General features: G+C 32.4%; 1 protein-coding gene and 1 non-coding gene across 6 annotated transcripts in view; one reads left to right on the top strand and one right to left on the bottom strand.

Annotated features, from left to right (window-relative positions):
- Positions 1–17,591, bottom strand: part of ZBTB20 (zinc finger and BTB domain containing 20) — an 897,756-nt gene that overhangs the window by 569,023 nt on the left and 311,142 nt on the right. The gene's annotated exons all lie outside the window — the stretch shown is intronic.
- Positions 16,377–16,484, top strand: LOC129402604 (small nucleolar RNA U13). Its single transcript, XR_008628722.1, has one exon. It is a non-coding gene; the product is annotated as a small nucleolar RNA U13 (small nucleolar RNA).

Raw genomic sequence — 17,591 nt, 5'->3', positions numbered from 1 at the left:
TAGGGTGTGTGATAATTGATATGCTCAGTGTGTAAAGTGAAGATGATTCTCCTATAAGTTCTTTAAAGATGTCAGAGGATAAATTCTATTCCAGTACTGAGGGCAAAGGAAATAAAACTAATAAAGAAAAATAAAATGGGATTTTGAAAGCAATTTTAAAGTCATCCTGAATAACAAAAAAATCAGAGACATGCAAAATAAGAAATTTAGTATTATTTTATGAAAGATTAATCTTTCATTCCACACTACATGTAAAATTATTAGAGATTATCTAACATGTTAGAGAACAGTACCTTTCATTTATAATCCAGGCATTATAAAAAATTGACAGATTTTATGTTAAAAAAGTAGAATCTGATATAATTTTCAGTAAGTTGTTTTGAAGATGTCTGATTTTAATCTTAGAAAAACTGAAACTGTAATGTACCAATACCATATTAAAATTAATAAATTTTGTGATGCTAATTTTAATTTTTAACTAGATTGCTAAAATGCATTTTAACTGAATCTAATGGCACATAAAACAAATATAATATTTCAGGAAATGCCATTGATTTTAACTCTATTCAATTTAACATGGCGATTTGTTTTGTTGTTCAAGAAAAGTTAAATGTATTTCTGGAACAACTTCTGGAAAAACTAAAAACAAAACATATTTCTAACAGAAATTATAAAACATAGCATCTTCTGAAATGGGACACAATTTAAATAATCATTACATGGGATTTCACCATACAAATGGAATAAGTAATATCAAAATATGTTATCCACCCTAAAGTACCATACACATAATTATTTGGAGTGTCTAGCACAGTGATTTGTATATAGCAATAACTTATTAGATATTTGTAGAACTTACTGGAATTCAAAACTGGGGTATAGTGAATAAAAGTCATATCTTTTCAAGATGGGAGATTTCAGTAAAATTTTGTTACTAAGTAAATCTGTTTTCTTTGATTTAATAGGACAAGATGATCTGTTTTGTGTTTATTTAAATATATAGGATTCTCTTTGTAGAACTGACAGTGGGGGAAAAAAAGGATGATTTTTAACTTCCAAGTATCTCTGACTTTTCTAGTGTTCTTTGGTCTAATAAAATAATGCTATAGAAATCCTATGTAAAACCTGAAATTCCAATGTCCTGGCCCAATCATCTAGATAATCTCTTTTGAGTTTTCCCAAAACTATGCTCCCATACCATTTTCTATGGGAATTCTCCCAGTGATTAACAGAGAGAATGAGAATTTGGCCTGTGTTCTATGGGCTCTATTGAAATGTGTCCACCTGAGGCATGTAGGGAGGGCATCCAGCTGGCACGCCCCATGGTGCCCTGGAGTGGTGTACAATGAGAGGGATATTTTGGCTATGAATACCTGGGCAATCTCTACAAAGGCCCTGTTTATGAAAAGAACCTCAGTATTATCATTGTTTCCTGAGTATAATATGAGCCGAGGAAACTTCTGTGTCTAAGTTTATATATTTTAACATATAGAAGCTCTTATTAAGAAAAAGCAAAGAAAGCTGGGTCATTGATATCAGAACCCCAAATCCTTTTAAAACTGATGGCAAGGCACAGTACAGACCTGACCAAAAACGAAAACAGTAAAAACATTGCAAAATTAAAGATGCAAATCTAGAATGAAAATTTATACGTACTGTATGTGTTATGGTTGTTAGAATGTATATCATAAAAAATTAAGCTCATATAGTATCATTTAAGAAATAGCTACTAATTTTGTTTTTATTATAGGAACCTGTGAGGGAAAGGCCATAAAATTGAACTGTAATGCAAATAAAATAATTTTGTCAATTTGGGATTTAATTTTTTCAAAACACCATACGTGATTAGAACACATAATGCACCAGTATTTTTGCCAATTTTTGTTTTAAAACCAAAGCTGTTTTTGTGTTACATAAGCACAAAATCAGAATTTCAAAACCAGCAAACATATTTAGGGTGAATTTTAAAATAAGCCACTTGATTCTTTGTTAGAGCAACTTGAAGAGCCAGAAACATTTTTTGTAAAATTCCATTGGGGTAAATAGGGTAGCTAGGAAACGCTCCACATAATGAAAAAGAAGCATATGCATTACTTTCAAGTTTTGCTCAGAGTTTTCATCCTCTTTCTGAACGGTTTGGTGATATTTACAATACAACATGAATATAAATCTTCAGGGATATATTACATCACCAAATGCTGAGAAACAATTACAGCTGGGATTTACATTTGTGTTTATGTCTTATTTTGCCTATAGATTCTAAAAACCAAAGAAGAGTAACTCTGATACAAAACACATCTTGGAACTAAAAGACATATTTTATCTATCAATATAACTAGTTGATATTGTTTCTAAGACAGAGTTTGACAGCAAGTGAAACAAACAAACATAATGGCTTAATATGCCTCTCCAGCCATTAGAGCTGTCATTCAAAGGGATTGTTTTCGTATCATTAATTCAATGCTACAAAATTGAAATTTTTACTTTTACAAACCTTTGGTGACAACTTGCTTGCACCAAGGAAACCAATATCATGTGGAAATTTGCCACTTGTCATCAGGTAAATCTGGTTTAAATTATTTAAAATATTATAATTATGGATTTAACACACATTTTCCCTCAGAGCTCAAGAAAGTATTGGTGATTGTAATGATCACAAGACAATTGGGGCCCAATTCGTCAAAGAAATACAAGTTCAGAAAGACAAAATATTGGCAGAAAATCATTATCACAAGTCCAGCAAACACTCAATGTAACCACTTTGAATTCTAGTAAAACCATAAAATTTATCAATTTATATTTTTTCATTAATTTACTCTACCTGATTTAAAATACTAACACTTTGCAGAAAAAGTTAACTGTTGATATGATTATCTGATTTTTAAATTAATTAAATTTGTTTTGTAATTCTGATCAATAAGATTGGTGGTGTAGCTTATCTTTTTCTTTATGAATTAAGGAATTTCACAAATCTTAATAATTATTTAAATCCTAAGAGGATAGGAAATACTGATTTTGAAGTTGACCTCTTTCATCTTTATTGTGAGAAATTCAGAGCCAAAGTCAGCACTGTTGGTAGCTGATTATCATATCTAAATATTGATCCTCCTAAAACTTGTATTTTGAGATTTTCTTCATTATAGAATTACAGGTGGAAAGTCACTTGTCTTTGATATAAACTGCATGGAATAAAGAAGGAGGCAGCCCTACACAATAATATGTACGGAATGGTTTTCTACCTCTGCATGCTGTAGAAAATCCCACTGAGTTAAGTAGGGTTCTACCAAGGCCACTTAAATATATTAGCCTATTATGCTCCACATTACTTTATTGTTCTCAAAAAGCTAATGAAATGTTCCAGTGTAATGTTTATGCTGGAGTACTTTTAAAGGCATTTCAGAAGTGATGTTTCTCTCATAACTTCAGAAGGGGGTTCCATGCCTAAAAATATTTAGTAGACCATTATGAGACCAGACAATGCCATCTCTAGTAGTCTGCTAAATTGTCAAGAAGAAAATTTTTAAAGATAACCACATAAGAAGCTAAGTAGATTTTACTCCATTGTAAAGAGACAAGTATTAATTACAAAGATGGCAGACATACGTAGCATGTTATACTACCAATTAAGGTTAAAACATCACATATTGTCTAGATGCAGATAATGTGAACTTATATTAACAATCTATTTGAATCGTGTATTAGTATAAAATAGACAATTCTTTCTTCAGATTTAATTGCTTTTTGAAAAATTAAGAATTCTGATCTTTACTGAAGTTATATATTGTGTACAATGAAATTCAACCGGCTGCTATTTTCTCTGTAGATGTGTCGATTTACCTTGGTAATCAGAAGATAAAGCTATATGTTGGCTTTATGATTATAAATATTAATGCTTTACATTAAAGAAAAACAAAACAGCAAAAACACAGGAAGCAAAACTGTAATCAAATTACTAATTTCCAACAACATTAAAGTTATGTGATCATGTCTTGTATTTCCATACATAGTCACCCCACCTACTAAATATCACCCTTATTATAAATGAAAACTTGAATATTAAGATAAAATGCAATAAGGTTAAGGTGAAAATCAAGACTCAGAAAATAATAAGGAAATTAATATATAAACAACTAATAAATGCCTTATATGAGATGCTTTCACAAAGGCAATTTCTTATGCAACCATTATTAATTAAAAACAACATCTAGGGGAGTTCTTGAAGGTATTTTTTATTTTCATTTTCAAAACATAAGAATATGCTCTCTAAAAGTTCATAACAGAGTTCATAATTCTGACCTCTACTGGATAATCCTAAGAATGTCTTGCACTCCTTTTTATTAAAACTTGACATTACAATCAATACAGTTGCTGCACTTTAAGAATGTCAATTATGTCCTACATGCATACTTTCATTTACTCATATAATCCTTGCGTCAACTCAGGGAGGGAAATGCTATTAGAAGACAATTTTGAAGAACAGAATCATGGAAATAGGTATCATTAAATTTAGAACATCAACCTGATTTATGGGTCTCCCACATTTTCAATGTGTCTGTTAATAGAGTGTGACACACAGTCTGAGGAATAAATATGACTTATCATATGGTTATGTTTTTGCATTCTTGCTAACAGAATCCATAAGCAATGTTCTTCCATACAAGAAAGTTTTCTTCTCAAAATAAGTACTAAGACATATCTATACATTTTTAGAGGCTGAAAAATCCAATAACCATTGAAAACAAAATTGGTATAAAATTATGTTCAATCTATTTTAATAATCTGGTCTTACAGAATAGTGGACATTACAATAGACCCATATTCAGAGTACCAAACGCTCACTATTCAATTTCATCATTTACAAGCACTAGTCTCTCTCTCTCTCTCTCTCTCTCTCTCTCTCTCTCTCTCTCTCTCTCTCTCTTTTTTTTAATAAGGAGGGGAAGGACTTGGGTCTCAAAGATTTCTTCTAGCAAAAACATTCTGTCACAAAATGCCAAGAATGTCAAATAGTGATTTACTTTGTTTTATTTACTAACAAACGGTAACTAAACTAAATGAGTTACTCACAGCATAACTTTTCAGAAAAGATGCGGTCTGCTCTATAATCATGTCTCTAATTGAAGTTCTGATAGAAGGAGATATATTGGACATTATAGTGTAATTCAATTTCATTTCTGCTCAAGATTTAAGGGAAACTATCTCTTTGCAGTAGACACATAATGTAAAAATTCAAAGGTGCTTAAAAAATGGAATTCAATCTTCTTGAACCTTCAATACTTTTTTGCCACCATTTAAATCTCAGGATGCTACCTTCAACCTAGAATAATGCCACATATTAAAAATGTTGTTCCTGGTTGTAGTATATCTATGTCAAGAAAGAGAATCATGAAAAGATGGAAAGGGCAGGGTATTATAATTTAGAAACACAATTCTCATTCTTCCAACAGTTTCTATAGTTTTATTAGTGACAGAAATGCTTTGACAAGTGACTATTGAAGAAATCACAGGTGGCAGATTAATATTTTTTTTAAAAAATAACATAAGCTTATGAAACAGAAAGTTCTAGCATTTAATCATTTCTACCAGTAAAACTTTTTGACAAATATGCCATCTTCTTTGTGATCTAGAAATTATTTAAAGACAAAATCCAATACTGAAAATTCAGTTTCCTTATTTTGGCTTACCAAAGGTCAATTGGAAGGGACAGCCAAGGTCAAGAACTAGCCCCAAGGTCTACTCAAGAAATTTCACTAGAGGGTGCTCTTGGGCTTTTATGAGTTGTCAATTCTCCAGTATGAAAACCAAATACCACTGAGGGATATTTTCTGTCTTCACATAACTTGTACTCCATCATGGAATCCATATTCAGTACCTCAAGACTTAAGAATACTGAAGTTGACCTTTTATTAAATTTTCCTTTGTAACTGCCTTGTTTTTACTGCAATATACTTAATTGTGGGCTCAAATTTAAGGCCCATAAGAAAACTTAGAAGTCTCCAAAAGTCTACATTCTAATTAGATAACTGCCAAAACATTCTGTCACATGAAAGTGAAATTAAATGGGTTGAACAGTGAAACTATTTTTTCCCAGAGTTTTTCACAGATACATTTAAACTTTCCAAAAGCTTCATACTTCATATTTCTACTGAAAAGATGTATTATTCTATAGTATCCATGAAGTAATCTTGGTGTCACAATAAATATCAAGCAATTATATATTTATCATTCATATCTACAATGAATTCAAAAATTGAACACCAAGTATATACTCAATAAGTAGCTCTTGGGCTAGTGATAGAGTACAGGAGTTATGACACTTGCCTCGCATGTAACCAACTAGAAAAATTGGAAAAATTTGTAGTGGATTCTGATGTCTTATAAAATAATCATAAGAGTTCTCTTTAAAGAGAGAATCTTTGGGGCAGCTCTTATTGAGAAACAGTTTAAGCAGACAGTTTAAGCAAGCACATCTAATGAATTTTATTTCCCAATTCAACATCCAGAGGACAGGGTTACTAACTTAAATTCAAAGTGGTCAATATCCAAGTTGCTTATAAATAAGTTTAAAGCACTCTATAAAGAATAGGTAAAATTCCCATGGATATTTTGAAAATAAAGGAAATCAATGAAAAGATGTAATTTTTTCCCCGTAGGTATAATTAATTTGTGAGTAAGGTCATTTTCTCCCAAGTGCATTCAAATTTTTCATATGCAGGCCAATGTTTGTCTACTGACAGGAGTACTATTTGTACTGAGTTTTCTAATTATACATATATATACTTATACATATATATGTATCACAGCAAAATGAAATATTGCATATTTTTATATCTGCAAAAGAGGGTTCAAGCTGAGGCAGAGTGACAAGTATTGTTAACAGTATAAGAGCATCACTTAACTATTCCTAAGTGTTCTTTACCTGATTTCATGTTGTAGTACTTAAAAAGAAAAATAGTTTCACCTTGTTTTTTGCAGCTATATTGAATATTTTAGTTAAAATTTGCATAGGAGATATAGGTTAGCATAGTTATTTCACAATTAGGGGACTAGTATACAGAAAAATTAACTAGCATTCTATCTCATATCAGGCAGTTAGTAGATTGAGGTCTTGTTGAGAGTTCCTGACCCAATGTTACATATTTTGCACAACTTTTCAGTGTCTGCTTTTCATGAAAGCTCTATATATCAGGTCATAATTTTATGTGAACATCTACAAATTATTTTAAAAATCACTCTTTGGTAACGAACTCTTCAATTTAAGCACTGTTTCTATATGCAAAGGTCTAAAGACCAACTGGCCTAGATAAGCTTGCATGTTCAACAAAAAAGTATGAATCACAGAGTAAAATTAATGCCCTCACTGGTCACTACAACCTTGTATGTCTCAGCAATCCAGGCAAGGCCACCCTAAATCCAAGAGGCTGACTATCATATTTTTTATGATAGTCAGCTCAGCATCAAAATACTCCACACCTTTTGCAAATAAGATTGCAGGTGTACATCTTACTTCTTGAAGAAGAAATATCAATCCAAATCTTGAATTTAGCAAACAGATAAGGGGTTATTAGTCACATTATAAAAGGATTCACCACTGAATTCTTATAAATCATAAGTTGCTCTACTGCATTTTAAATAAGTTGCTTTACAAAGCTTCCTTTATAAGGACTTTTCACATGATCACTTATTTAAAAGTATTGAGAAATTGTTGGGCATAAAGTCCTACTACTTACCACCACTTATCATAAGCTTCCTTTACAATATGAGAATTAAAAGCACCACAGTTCATTTCAGAAAAAAATAAGAAATGAGTCCTTCACTCATAAAAAAGAGATCAATTGAGTACTTACTATATGTCTAGAAATTTGCTCCACACTTTTTCATAATAATATCAAATACTTCTATTATAACTGTAGGCAATTAATATAATTATTTGAATTATAGATGACAAAATTAGGGCTCACAGAAGTTAGACTCGAGTAACTTGATTAAGTTCATAAAGCAAACAGATGATGGTGTCAGAATTTAAATCATATATATACTTATATCTATGTCTGGAACTTTTATGACATATACTACTACTTCAGATAAAATTTAATGATGTTTGATCTCTTACTTGGGTATGCCCAAGATATATTCTGATATACTACCCTTTTTAACAAGACTGTTTACATAAAAAACAAAAACAAAAAACCAAACATGTAATCTGTATATAAAAGACAAGGAACTCCCAATCAAGATCACCTGTTCTGATCATGATAGTGCTATATTAAGAACTTATTTTCTTAATATCTCTACCCTTTAAGCCTAGATTCACTCTACAGTTATTGAAAATATTTTTTATTTTTATTTTTTATTTATTTTATTTCAATACAGTTATTGAAAATATTTTTAATTTATAAATAAATATAAATATTTATAACCTTTTCCCCATAGCTATCATATTTATCCCATGATAAAACTCTCCAGTTTTTAAAAACATATATTTTATAAAATGTATGTCTTTTGTTTATATTTTACTCTTTATTGAGTTGGCTCTTCTAGAATATTAAGAACTTCACCATTCCAAAGTAGGTATGTAGGGGCTGCAGTGATAGCACAGCAGGTAGGACGTTTGCCTTGCATGCAGCCAACCAAGTTTCGATCCCTGTCATCCCATATGGTCCCCCAGCACTGCCAGGAGTAATTCTTGTGTGCATGAGCCAGGAGTAACCCCTTAGCATCACTGGGTGTGGCTCAGAAAGCAAAAAAAAAAAAAAAAGCTACCTTGCTTCACCAAAGTAGGTATGTAATTAACAAACGCTCAAATGTTCGAGAGAGGCTCGTTAAGGACATAAACTATAATTCTGCTTAGATACACTCAATAAATCGGTTTCCTTCGTGGATTTATTGAGTCTTTCTGAGCTTTTGTTTCCTCCTTCAACTATAAAATGAGTAATATAAAAAACGGAATAGCAAATTTAATGTTTTTATAAAGATTTGTTAGAAGATTGAAATTAAAGCAATTAAGATTCTGTTTAGAATATTTTAAGTGCTGTAAATGTTTGCCACTAGCAATGATACTCTAGGAGTGGACACTCTAAATTCTTTAAAAAATACATTACTTAAATCACTGTATGATACTGCCTTTATTCTTGATATAAAGAAGCCAGTTTCAACTAGAAGAAACACTTAAGTATTAAAGACCAGACAAGCCTCTAATACCACTTCTTCTACAAACAGACCTTAAGATCTTGGACAAGTCACATTACCCACCTCATCTATTATTCAGAGACGTATGACTATAGCATTTCTTCTAAAGTGATATGATTTAATTCTATAATTCTATGATTCTTTGGCCCAATTCCTTCTGGGTCCGCTTGACTTAATTACTGATTATAACTGAAGACTGACTATTAAAATATCAACTTTTATCTGAGAATTTATATTAACCTGTTGAGATTGCAGTTGTACAATTTTCATAAAAAAGAATAGCTCTGAATTTTTATGGATGTCTAGGAAAAGGTAAGAACAGCATAGAAGGGAATTTAATGTTACTTTAGTGACTATAACTTAGATTCTTGTTCTTTTAAGACTAGCAGAATCCAGAACTCTTTCTGAACCACTGCAATGTCCATTCTGACACCTAGATCAGTCACAAAGCAGCCCTTTGTATTGGCATAAATTTCCAAGTTGGAATGAAACGTCAACTTGGTACCAAAAACTCACTACAAAATTGTACCCAGACTGACTGCTTCTTTCACTCTCAAAATTCTTCAGTGCCAGAGAGATAGTACTGCAGTTTGGCACTTACCTTGTATGTGCCCAACCCAAGTTTAATCCCTGTACACCATCTGGCCTCCCCAGTGCAGCAGGAGAAATGCCTCCATGAAGAGCTGGGAGTAAGCCCAGAGGACTGCCATGTGTGGCCCCCAAACCAAAAATAAATGATATTCATATTTCAATCATGGTTTAATGTGGCACCTATATTATTCATCATTTAATCTAATAGCATAAGCACAGTGATTGGTATTAAAATGAAAGCAACTGTCCAAAGAGTATGTCACTATATTCTAACTGAATAAATTCCAAAAGGGCCAAAAAAGATGAAATTTACTAATGACAAAATTTCTGAAATTTTCCAACTAAGAATACAAGTTTCTACAAAGTGACGTTACTGAAAGCATGGAACATAAGTATATTTCCTATTTCTAAAATTCTCTATGATCTGTCAACATCTAAGTTTGATAAAGCATTATTAATTGCATGAACAACTATAGATGATAAAATATTTGGTAATAAATTTATACACTGAATAAAACTGCTCTCCTCCACTTAATAGTGGTCATAACTATTTTACATTTAAACAAAGTGATATGTTGAGCTAGAATCTATTTTTGACAGCTGACTTACAGTATCTGTATCAGCAGGTAGAAAAGTAACACCTTATTTTAGGATATCTACATATCATTGTCTGATATGCTGCTCTAATAATAATAACTAGTATGTCCCTCTAATGATTCCTCTTAAATAATGCTCATTTTATCTGAAAGATTTTGTATTGTGAAAATAGTAGTTATGTTAAAGATCTCAATAAAGAATATAATTGCTTTTATACTGAATGGTAATTATTCTACAAAAATAAAGAAATAAAATTAGAACTTTTTAATAAAAAATAAATAATTAAAATTAGAACTTTTGAATTTTTATTGGTTTCATTTTCATCAACATAATAAAATGATCTGGGCATATATAGTACCTTACGAAAAACTTATTATAATATTCAAATTGTCCCCTACTAACATTGCAATATCAGCATTGTTTTGATTACATATTTTATAATAACTCTGGCTGTGTTACAGCAAAATGTTCTAGGACATTACATATATACAAAGTTATCCCTTAAAAATGCAAGTGTTGCTTTGAGAAAGAGAACTAAAAGTACTCATAAAATAATTAAATACTATTTAATTTTATAGCACCTTAACTTTGGAGAAGAACTTTCATATTATTCCATGGAATGGCAAGAGTACTTTATATTTTAAATCACAGCTAAAAAAAAAAAAACACTAAACTTGAGTCCTTCCAAGTTTATAACCCTTATAAATAAATTTCTAATACATAATTTGCAACTACCATCAAGAATGAAACTTATGACAAAACCAGAGACAAATCCCTTCCAACAGTGCCTCTGATGACATAGATGTACAAATGTGCTCTATTTTACAGTACACAAAGAACTGGAATTCAGCTGTCAGTGATAATAATAAACTTCTGCGGTGAGTCAGTCTTTTAGCCTTAAATTTACATTCTCACCATCAGCAGACATTTTCAGGTTAAACATTTTTTAAGTAAAATCTTAATAATCAACATCTCCACTACCATAGGAATGTGTTTTCATTGTTTTGGTGATTAAAAAATACTTTAATCTTTTAAACTTTCTTCTTTGATTTTTTTCTCGTTGTCCATATTCGATGCCTCATTGCAAACCTGCCCCCTGCAAACCTGTCTCTACAGTTGCTCTCTCACAGAAGCTTCAGGAAAGAGGAGAGAGCTGCCTGGATGCCTGTAACCTAATGCTGTGGAGATTAAACCCAGAGCCACTCATGGCATGAGTCCCATTCTTTGTCTAAAGTCAGCTTCTGATTGAGTCAGATATGGAGTCATTAGCAAATTGAACAGCAAGCCTAGATATTTTTAATTTTTATTAAAACAGCATCTCTTTTTTTTTCAAAAATGTTCACCTAATAAACTCCCCTTGAAAAGAATTTCACGTTACCTTCACCTTATTTTCTCCTTCCACCTGAAAATCCACAGAGAAAGGGTAATTATTCTGGATGTTTCCAAATATTCTTTTGTATTTACACTTAGGTCTGCTTTGAACAAACAATTATTTTTTGTTTATATTTCCCAAAATTGGCTACCTCTTAGCTTATGGTTGTTACCTGGACTAATGGGGATCCTTGAATTGATGCCCAAAGATTGTTGCTATGTTGACACTGTGTTGAGTGTATCGGGAGAGTTTTTGTAAGCCTACTTCTTGCCTAGTATTATCTTATTCCCACAGAGAGTGAGTATGGTGGGAGGGTTCTTTTCCCTCTATATAAGACTTAAAACTCTGACCAGGCATTTAAATGTTTCTTTACAATTCTCAACTTGGTCTCCCAGGAACAGCTTTTATAGCTTTAAAATTTTTTTTGTCATAAACTATTCTATTTATTTCTCAGCAGCTGGTGTCAAAAAAGTTGTTGTTGTGTTTTTTTAATATTCCTTTTAAATAAATAAAATCTGTTTTCATATTGTGTAAAATTAGTTTTGCCTGCTGTGAATTTGTGGCATTATGAAGTGATCATTTCTTCCCATGAATTATTTAAAGTGAGGATATCAAAACCTGACGGAAAAATACAATGCACTATACAATGCAATTTAATTTTATAATATGCCGGTTCATACTAGTATCTCACAATGCACAGCATTTACAATATATTTGTTCAGAATTAGCAGATTAAGGCAATTTTCCCTTAGTTTCATACTTTGTTATCTACATTAATTCAAAAATTTCCAGGGGGTGACAGAATCACTCTATATTAGGCAGAAAATAGAAACCTAAAGATATTCTGCTGACCACTCATTTAGAACACTGGAGTCCAACTAGCCTGAAAGATATTTAGTAGCTCTCTCTTTAAAAATATTTTAAGACACTGAGTCATACAGTTGTTACTCTTGCATTGTAAAGCCCTATTAGAGTCATTGGCATTTTTTCTGTCTTGGGTCTGGGTTTCTGATATTTATTGTCTCACGAAGAAAAGGCATTCATGTAATCATAATGATTTTTACTATCTATTCTTACTGTAAAATGTGTTTAGGGGTTTTCCTTTTTTGGAAACAATGAGTTACTCAAAGTCCCCACTCCACTTTATAGGGATTAAAGCAAAGCTGCTACACTTTTAAGGTGAGCAAGATAGCCTGAATGAATTACTAATGAATAAAGAAAAGGCATGATTAGAAGAAGCTATAATAAAGTCTGAATCAAGGAGAGAGCAAAGGTTATCTTGTATTTGATATTTAAGTAATAATAAATTATAACCAAAATACCACACTGATTTTTTTCCTCTGTGGATTTTGTAGCATCTGCTATATGTGGAATTATGTTTGATTAACTCACTGCATTGAAAGATGAAGTCCATGCACACTATTTAACCATTCAAATATTCCCTAACAAATTTCTACAAAGGTTAAATAAAACTAATTAAATAAAACTATATAAATAAGACTCATGAAAAACATGATACTTTGGGATATTATAGAAGACTTTCTGTAGAAAACTGTATCACCGCACAGCAGATATTAATTGGTACTTCCTGTGTTCCACAAACACACTAAAGACCAACATTATATACCTCATACAAATCTTCAATAAGATTCAGTAAGCTCACTCCACCTTTAACCAAACAGTATTTCTCAGTGAAAGGTAGCACTGTCTGCCAGTTGATAGGCCAAATATTAGAAGTCTTAGAACTCCTACGCCTCACCCAACACATCAAATTCATCAGTAATCCCATTAACTCAGTTAAAAAGTACATTCCAAACCTGTCCTTTTTTTACTACTTCTTCTATCATCAAACCAAATCATAATTTCCTACAAGACCTCCAAACTGATTTTTCTTCCTCTTACAATTCATTTCCTAAACAAAAGTCAGGTTTCTCCTAAATGAAAGGCAGGTCACATTCTACGTATAAAATTCACTGCTTCCGTGTATAATAAGAGTAAAGTAATTCAAATTCAAAACCACAATCAATCAGGTCTTTCATTATCTGTTCTTGCCCATTCTCTGATCCCAGTGCTAATCACTCTTCCTTGTGCCTCTTCTCCCTCAGTGGCATAATTAATCCATTAAAAAAGCCATGCCTATTCTTACTCTCTCATCTGCATGGTGTTCTGGTCCTGTTCATGTGTTCAAGTTGTTCTCCTTATCATTAACTTACTCTTAGCTTATTTTTAGCTACATGTAAAATCTATCAAAATTTAGCAAAACGAGAATGAGATTCTTAACTATATTTCTATATTAGTACCTATTACTGAGTAAGGGCTGGAGCGATAGCGCAGCGGTTGGGCTTTTGCCTTTCACGCGGCCGACCCGAGTTCGATTCCTCTGCCCCTCTTGGAGAGCCTGGCAAGCTACCGAGAGTATCAGGCCCGCGAGGCAGAGCCTGGCAAGCTACCCATGCGTATTGGATATTCCAAAAACAGTAACAATAAGTCTCTCAATGAGAGACATTACTGGTGCCCACTCGAACAAATTGATGAGCAACGGGATGACAGTGATTACTGAGTAACATTATAGGCCAAAACTAATTATCTTAAAAGAATAACAATATTACCTCATTATTTCCTGTGTAAAGAATCTAGGCACAACATATCCAGATACCTCCAGGTACCTCAAAAGGTTATAATCAAACCATCAGTAGGGCAGTGGTTTTATCTGAAGTCTCAACTGAAGACTGTAGGATTCGCTTTCCAATTCACTAACTTCGTTACTGACAGCCCTAAGTCCTTTGGCAAATGTATATTTCCACAGTACTGTCTAATCACACGGTATTTGCTTTATTTCAGAGAGAATAACCAAGAAGAGTGTGAGAGAGGCACTCAAGATCAAAGTCACTAGTCTTTTGTTAGTTCACGACCCTAATTTTGGAAAAAAATAGTCTATAACTTTTATTCTTATCATACATAAGTTTAGATGTGATGTGAGAAGTTAGCAATAACCAACAGTAAAAGGAGAATTACACAGGTGACGAAATTTAAGGTACAGAGGTCACTAAGGACCATTTGAAAGCTACCTATCATAACTGTGCATAATAACACTGTAACTCAGTGTATAGAACATTCCCTGAAATTTTATTTTAAAATGATTAAAAAGTTATTTTTATGTGGGTACATACTAAAACTTACCTTAATTCAATAATTTGCCAGTGATTAATATGAGACAATAATGACTATAATCTTTCTAAAGAGTATCACTCAAACCACTAAAATTGAGGAGACAACTGATAGGAATATCAAGTTGTGTGAGTAAGCAAAATAAAATGTCTAGCCTCTGTTTCTTTCTCTGTAGAAGAAATGAAAGAGTTGTATCATATTGTTGAATATTTAATGAGCAAACTCTTAATATAGCACTTCAAAAATCAAACTGGATAAATATCATTACTCTTAATGAGCATAAATACAAACATTTTGGCAAAAAATGATACAACTTCTATATGTGTCTATATGTGCATATATATGTAGCACTGTAGCACTGTCGTCCCATTTACTGGGTGGTCACCAGTAACATCTCCATTATGAGACCTGTTGTTACTGTTTTTGGCATATCCAATATGCCATGGGGAGCTTTCCAGGCTTTGCCATACCTGAGGGATACTCTCAGTAGCTTGCCGGGCTCTCTGAGAGGGACGGAGGAATCAAACCTGGGTTGGCAGCATGCTAGGCAAATGACCTACCTGCTGTGTCATCGCTCCAATCCACATATATATGTATATATAAATGTGTGTGTGTGTGTGTGTGTCACACTCAGTGGTCAGGGGCTACTGCCAGCTCAGTGTTGGACAATCACACGCAGCAAAGTTTGGAACAATGTGATCTAGGGATCAAATACAGAAATCCAGAGTGCAAAGGATTAACTCCAACAATTTAAGCCATCTCATGAGTCCCATAAATTACATCTTTAAAGAGGGTAAAATATCAAATATTACTCAAACTTACAATCCATAAATAATTTTGGTCTTTTGCTGATTATTTTATCTTGTCATTAATCTACAGTCAAAAAACCAAAAATACTGGGACTCATGAAGTTTATCAAAATGAGCTAGTGATGCTATTACTTTTATGCAAAATTCTGGCATGTGCACAATGACGTTTTTCTCTTCTCTACAGTCTACAAATGTTTAAATGGAGAGAGATGTGTGTAACTTTAGAAGGGGAAGAACTGCAGGATAATTTGGGATTAACGGTTCAGAAAAGTTAGTGAAGGATACTGAAACCTGCCCTATTATATTATGGCAGTTATGGAGTGGTTAATCTCAGAATCAGCTATGAAATACAAGCATATTAATACACAAGAACAAAGTTTAAGTTTGGAAACTACAAACAGGGTCAGATAATGAAATATTATTCTTTATTTTAAAGTGTATCTAGCATCTGACATTATGGGTTGCTACCCAAAACAGGATCATATAACTGAATAAAGAAATTGTGAAAAATTTTTTAAATGTTTTATAAAAAATTATTTAGGACTAATTGTCAGTGAACATTTCATTTTTTTATGTATTTTGTGTACTTAGGTACCTAGTATCAAGTAAAAGTTATCAAGTGATAACAGGTTAAAAGTGTCAAAAAAAGGATCCTTTTGTGGTTCTTATATAATCATTATGATTGGATGTTCACAAATTTGTGTGATATGTTCCTCCCTTAACTCTTGTTATGCATTTGGCACATTATCCCTCTGATGTGAGAAAATAAAAGTGGTGAAAAGTTCAAGATGTTCTGTTCTCAATATGTACTTCCAAAGGTAGCAAAGAAGAAATATATAGAGAAATATATGAATTTAATAGTTAAGAGGTTGACATGAAGAAGAAAATAGAGGTGTCTTTCTACATATTTACTAATATATATTTTCAACCAAAAAAGGCGAACGGTCACAGATTTGATGAAGCCACTCCAAATAACTGATCAGCATCCTGTGAATTACTGTCATTCTTATTTTCTTAGTGACAGAGGGACACACACTAATCTACATCTAGTCCTGAAGAAAAACTAACATGAATTAGTTATTTATTAACATCTCTATGTGTCATTATTATTATGATTTTAATTCTGCGCATACTGACAAATATTGTAAATACCTTTTTCCTATTCTTTTCAAAGCAGAATGGTACAAATGATAATGAAGGCTTAATGGTAGTCCCCTAAAATATATTGTCATATCCTAACCCCCAGAATTTGTGAATGCATATACCCTTATTTACCCAAAATATGTTTGCAGATTAGATTAAGTTAGTGTATCTAGATTACATCACCTTTTATTATGAAGGTGTGCCTAACCTACAGGGACATGTCTTATTAGAGTCAGAGGAAAATAAGAAACATACATAAAATAGACAACATGAACACAGATGCTGCTATATAACTGTAAACCAAAGAACACCTGAGGACCATCAGAAACTGAAAGAGCAAGAAAGGATTCCTTTACCACTCTGTACCAGAACCAGAGAAGCAAAAAGTACTGGTAATTTATTGACTTACAACATTGAAGACACTGGTATCTTCAAAGCTGACACGCCACTGGCCAAGCAAGTGAAAACAAAGATAAATAAATGGGACTATCTCAAACTAAGAAGCTTCTGCACCTCAAGAGAAATAGTGACCAAAGTACAAAGACAATCTACAGAATGGGAAAGGATATTTATGCAGTACCCATTCGATAAAGTGTTGATAACAAGGATATACAATGCACTGGTTGAACTCCACAAGAAGAAAACTGCCAACTCGATCAAAAAATGGGGTGATGAAATGAACAGAAACTTTCCCAAAGAAAAAATCCGAATGGCTAAGAGGC

Source organism: Sorex araneus, chromosome 2, assembly GCF_027595985.1.
Source record: "Sorex araneus isolate mSorAra2 chromosome 2, mSorAra2.pri, whole genome shotgun sequence".
Taxonomy (NCBI): Eukaryota; Metazoa; Chordata; class Mammalia; order Eulipotyphla; family Soricidae; genus Sorex; species Sorex araneus.
The sequence above is the reverse complement of the archived record's forward strand: the minus strand, read 5'-3'. Positions and strand labels throughout refer to the sequence as shown.